Here is a 6,224-nt window from a genome sequence, read left to right on the forward strand (position 1 = left end):
TTAATCATTTAACATGCTATTAACAGGAAAATCTATATTAAGTGCCTACTCTAGGCCATGCACTCACTGGACAAGGTGGTGGGGATTTAAAGAAAAAGGCTACCAGACCCAGCCTTACAGCAGCTCCAGTTTCTGCAACCCATTGAGATTTACAAAGCATTGTACTCCCCATAATCCTAGGAGGCAGATTTGAAAAGATTACCATGCCCATCTTCTGAACGAGGAAAAACTGAGGTGCATAAAGATTAAATTCCTTGTGTATGGTGCTGTGGCTAATAAGTGCTGGAGATGCAACTTGTATCTATATTCCCTGAGTTTCAGAGCATTGTAATTTCTCCAACATCATTGTCTCTTCAGGGAAGCAGAAAAAGCCCAAGATAACCTAGGGAGTTACCAATCCAAGACTTTGTGAGCTCTTCACCATTAACATGCTTGCTAACTTGCCAATTATCCAAGGAGGTTCCCTAGATCTGGACACAGTGAAAGAACATTCACTTGGGACTGGTTAATGAAAAAGAATCCAAGGGGATAAAGTTTCATGTTTGTTTCATTGCAGCTGTCACCTGCCCTACCCAGACCCCATCTGGAGCATTGCATTTGGTGTTAGATGTGAGGAAGGACTTGGTGCTGAAGAATATCTGGAAGAAGACAATGAGGATGGGGAAAAGCCTGTAGCCCACATCATATAAGGATTGGCTAAAAGAATTGGGGGCAATTGGCCTGAAGAAGAGAAGGGATGTGACAGCTAGCTTCAGTTGTTTGAAGGGCTGTCATGTGCAAGGATTGGACTTGTTCTCTTTGACCCCAGAGGGAAGAACCAAAAATGATGGGGGAGGGGAGGGACAGGGGGAGTTGAAGGGGCAAACTCCAGCTTGATGTCAAATTCAAGTCAACAAGCATTTATTAAGCACAGACCATGTACCAAGCACCGTGCTAAGCACTGGGGATACAGAAAAAAAGGAAAAAGGCGGTTCCTGCCCTCAGGAAGCTCCCAGTCAAACGAAGACAACACGCGCGCAACTAGCACAGATATGCTCTATGCAGGACAAATTGGAAGCAATCGACAGAGAATTGCTCTCGTGCTGAGGGAGATTGGAAAAACCTTACAGAAGGTGAGAGTTTATCTGCAACTTACAGAAGGGCCCCGGACCCAGTATCACTGAATGAAAATGCAAGGATTTAGAGAGATGGAGTGACGTGTGCAAGTGACCAGCAAGGCAGAAAAACTGCCTGGTAATGAAAGTTGCCTGGAAGTAAAATGATCTACCCTGGGGAGTCATGGGCCCTCCCTCCTGGGGGAGGGGCAGCAAGCAAAGGCTGGACCCATCAGGATCATTGTTGAGAATACAACTGCTGAGGCCCCTCCCAAGTCTAAAATCCCATGATTCTGTGAATTACCGCAGCCCGGGAAAGACAGCTCTTTGCTCTAATTCCACTTCCACAGGCTCCAAGGCTTTGGGAGCAGTTCACCTCGGGTCTTCTGAAATGCCATGGTATTGATTTTGTTTTTGTGGGAAGGTGGGGGTGGGTAGGCACGTACCAGATCTATGATTTCAGGTTGCATCGACTATTGTTTGAAACTAGCTAGTCATTCCCTAGATCTTAGGAAAAGCCTCATTGGACATTATATGGTGAAGAGAAGATGACAGTGCAATAAATTCTCTGTCTTCAGCTACTTGAATAACTTCAAATTTGCCCTACTTAGCCCAGAGGGAAGAACTAGGAGTAGAGAACAGTGAATTTACAAAAAGCAAATCTCAGCTCAATGGCAGGAAAAGAGGTCCTAAAGATGAGAACTGTCCATCAACCAGAACGCCTCAGGACGCAGGAGTTTCCCATCCCTGGGAATGTGCAAGGGGAATCCAGATGGCCAGCTGTCAAGAAGGTTGGAGAGAGCATTTTGGGTGAATAGAAGGAAGGTCTGGATCCCCTCAAATTGCCTTCTCAATCTCAGGTTCTGTAGTTTTGAATCTCCTCTATTTATTAGAAGGGGATCTATCTTACCCTGATTGTCAGTTTCATTGTGGAGTCCACTTCTCCTAGGAGAAGAAATTGTCCTCGGAGCTTTCCATGTCTATTTCAGGATTGGGTACCAATATGGTCAGGGTCACATTCACACATCCATCTCCTGAGATATATGGGATCTGACACCAGCAGAATCCGTGACAACAGAGAGACTCATCCCAACAATGGAGTGGTTCTATTTGTGTGGCACTGGGAGGAGGCTTCTGGGAAACTGGCTGCTGTCCTCAAGACACCCAGAAGATGGGGTCACAGGGCATCGTTTCCTTGGGGTCTGCTAAATTATTCTCTAACTCCTCTGTTCTTGGGATGGCTGGGTGTGTGTGTGTGTCTGTCTGTCTGTCTCTGTGTGTGTGTCTCTCTCTCTGTTTCTGTCTCAGTCTCTGTCTCTCCCTCTCTGTCTGTCTCTGTCTCTGCTCTCTCTTTGTCTCTCTGACTCTCTGTCTCTCTTTCTCTCTCTCTGTCTCTCTCTCTCTCTCTCTCTCTCTCTCTCTCTCTCTCTCTGCCTCTCAACTAAACTCCCCAGCTGCCTGACCCAGCAGGGTGGATCCTCTCTCACTCCCAAAGACAGAATTTGGTTAGTCTATAGTGTGGCTCAATAACTCTAAGACATGCAGTGGCCAGGAGATGCCTGGCTCTGCAGCAGCTTGGGGTTGAGGGCATCTGCCCAATGCTCTAACCCTGGGATGGTGAATGAAAAGTTTATTATCACCAGCTCCAAATTCTAAGATTTGGGGCCTTGGTAGGACCTTCTAGGATTTTGCCAAAGCTACAAGTTCCATAGAGTTCTGTATTATATCTTTTAAATTCTGATTTTATGCAGCAACTGTACTTTAAAGGATAAGGTAAGGTTGTTTTCCTTTTGGGTCAAGAAAAGTTGGAAGAGAGATAAAAATCTTAATGGGAAATGGGGCATGAGCTATATTTGGAGATGTTCCCAGAGCTTAACTCAGAGTTGGGGCAAATGAGCCAATTTGTGATAAATTTATGAAATACTGCATGGGAATGATTTTATATTTTAAACCATAGACTGAGCAGAGAAGAAGCTGGATCACAGCCATGTCGGGTGGCAATGGGGGGAAGAGTGCTCAGAAGATCAGCTGTCCTTCAGTGGGCCTTCCTGTGCTTCATCCCTCTGTGCCCATGTAGGGGCAGGAACCTCTGAATCTGGGGAAACCTTCTGGGCTACTGGGCTATCTGCCCAAGCAGCATCACCGCCTCCCAATAGGGAGTACCCCCCCTCCACATGTGCATAAGCAGCATAGACATATTTGATATCAATCAACCAGTGGCCAATGAATAAGCACCTACTATGTGCCAGGTGCTGTGCTAGGTGCTAAGGATAAAGACTAAAAGAAAACCTTTTCTTATCCTCAAGAAGCTTAATGTCTAGACAGGAAAGGAAACAACTTCTCTGTGTGTATACACATACATATATTTATATATGTATATGCATATACATGTGTTTGTGTATTTATAAAAAAAAAAAGGCTTGAAATAGGTACAAAGTAATTTGGGAAGTAGTGCAGAGTGCCAGGCCTGGAGTCAGGAAGACCTGAGTTCAAATATGGCCCCAGATACTTACTAGCTGTGTGACCCTGGGCAAGTCACTTAATCCTACTTGCTTCAGTTTCCTCCTCTGGAAAAAGCTGGAGAAAGAAATGGCAAACCACTCCAGTATCTTTGCCAAGAAAACCCCAAATCTGGTTACAAAGAATCAGACATGACTGAAATGACTGAACAATAATTTGGGAAGGAGACTCTAGCAGCTGGAAAAATCAAGAAAGGCTTCCTGTAGAAGGCAGCCCTTGACCTGAACTTTGAGGGAAATGAAGGATTCTAAAAGGTGGATAGAGGTGAGGAAGGGGAGTATCCCAAGCATAGGAGGAAAGCCAGTGCAAATGATGGAGATGGGAGCTAGAGATGTGTGTGACTCATAGTAAGAAGGTCAAGTTGGCTGGACTATTGAGTGTGTGAAAGGAAGTGATGATAAGGCTGGAAAAGGAGGTTGGGGCCAGATTTAAGCACCAAAAGGAGAGTTAGTGTTTGATCTCAGAGGTCGGGTCACTGGGTGGTGTGGCGGGGATCAAGATGGAAGAAGGTCAACAGCATGGTTAGACTGACGCTTTAGGAAGATCAGTTGGACAGTCACCTGGAGAATGGGCTGGAGTGAGTAGAGACTTGAGACAGAAAATGTAATTTATTTTTAGCAGTCATAGTTCACTTTAGTTGTTTATTAAAAACATCTATGTGGTTGCCACAGCAGCTGTTCTGGGTCCTCTGGACAGACACATGAGTGTGTCTTCACAAGATGGTCAGTGAATTCCTGATAGGGAGACTTAATGAACACAGTGTCCATCCACAGGTCTGGGGCTAGATGGCTGTATGTCTTGGAGATGGCATCAAAGGTAGCTTTAGCAAAGTTGCCCAGAGTGGCAGTACAGCCCCTCACAGAAGTGTAGCAGTTATCAGTTCCGGTCATTATCAGGGACTTTTTAGGCACAGGATCTGAGATGATGTCAGTCGCTCTAGGGGTGGGGATCAGGTGCAGCAGACCCTATCCACATCACCCAGTGACCTTGCAGGGCACTGTGTGAGGCTTGCCAATCGTGTTCCCCCAGTAGCCACATCCCACACAAATGACAGACAGGTTGGACAGCATGATAGCACCACAAATAGTTGTGGCCACTTCCTTGGAGCACTTGACACCCAGGCCAACATGGCCATTGTAGCCACTGATGGCCGCAAAAGCCATGAACCTGGTACATTGTCCAGCTCTAGTTTGCTTCTGAACAGGCATGATCTTCAGAACCTCATCTTTCAATGAAGGTCCCAGGAAGACATCTATGATCTCAGACTTCTTGATAGGAAGGGAGAAAAGATAGATCTCTTCCAAAGGCTTGATCTTCATGTCCTTGACTAACAAGCCCAGCTTAGTGACAGGAACCCACTCCTTATCTTCGGCCTTTCCTCCCTGAGCCCCGAGGCCTGAACTTCAGCCCCCAGTGCTGAAGCCATCACGGAAGCCAGCTTGGCCTCCAAGTCTGGGGCCCCCAGGGTCTCTCGCTGCTCCTGCAGCAGTGGTGTCATCGGCCATTTGGTATTCACTAGAAGTAGAAGCCAGAGAATCTAATTTAGAGGCTTCTGCCATAACCCAGGCCTGCGGTGATTAAAAACCTACACCAGGTAGGGGCAGTATCAAAAAAGACAAGGGGTGATATTGCAGAGATGTTGTGGAAACAGGGTTTGGACAGGACTGGTTATGCTGGAGTGAGAGAGAATGAGGACTAGAGAACAATACCAAGGTTGCAAGCTGGAGTGTCTGGAAGGTGGGAGCAGAAATGGGGAAGCTTGGAAGAGGGATGGATTGAGGAGGGAAATGTACCTGCGTTCCAAAATGTGGAACTAGGTCCCCAAATGTTACCAAGCTGTGCATGGCATTTGGTGCAGAAATACTACAATAGGCCCATACCACACGCAGATCAAAGAAAGAGGGAGAAGGCCCCTACATGCCGAGATATGCAGCAGCTCTGCTTGTGGTGGCAAAGAATGGCAGGCCCAGCAGATGTCCATCAACTGGGGGAATGTTCAGTTGAACAAGTCGTGGTACATAAACATGCTGTTGTGCTGTAATAAATGATGAAGAAAGGGACAGTTACAGAAAAGGCCTTGTAAGACTTGTATGAACTGATACAGAGGGAAGAAAACAGAAGCAGGAAAACAATTGATAATAATGACACCAACCTGGTAAAAATAAACAGCTTTGAAAGCTGAAAGAACTCTGATCAGTATAGTAACCTGCCATGACTTCAGAGAGCCCACGAAGAAAGAGGTGACCTGCTTCCTGCCAGAGAAGTGATGGATGCAGGGTGCAGAAGGAGACACTGATTTCTGGATGTGGCCAATGTGGCAATTGGTTTTGATTGACTATGTATATGTGTTAAGAAAAAAATTCCCATGAGAGGAGCGTGAAGAAGGAAAAAAATAATAAAATTTTTGTTCATTGAAAAAATTGAATAGGCAGCTAGGTGGCAAAGTGGATAGAGAGCTATACTTGGAGTCAGGAAGACCTGAATTCAAATTCAACCTCAGACATTGACTAACCATCATGATTCTTGGCAAGTCACTGCAGCACTGCTTGCCTCAGTTTCCTCACCTGTAAAATTGGGATAATAATAACGCCTACCTCCTGGGGTTGTTAT

At 45.8% G+C, this 6,224-nt stretch overlaps 1 pseudogene; it reads right to left on the minus strand.

The window, feature by feature from the left end:
• Window positions 1-536: 536 nt before the first annotated feature.
• Window positions 537-5,595, minus strand: LOC144455481 (small ribosomal subunit protein uS5 pseudogene; annotated as a pseudogene).
• Window positions 5,596-6,224: the final 629 nt, after the last annotated feature.

The sequence above is a fragment of the Phascolarctos cinereus genome, unplaced genomic scaffold (assembly GCF_003287225.1).
Source record: "Phascolarctos cinereus isolate Bilbo 61053 unplaced genomic scaffold, phaCin_HiC Scaffold_2;HRSCAF=192, whole genome shotgun sequence".
NCBI lineage: Eukaryota > Metazoa > Chordata > Mammalia > Diprotodontia > Phascolarctidae > Phascolarctos > Phascolarctos cinereus.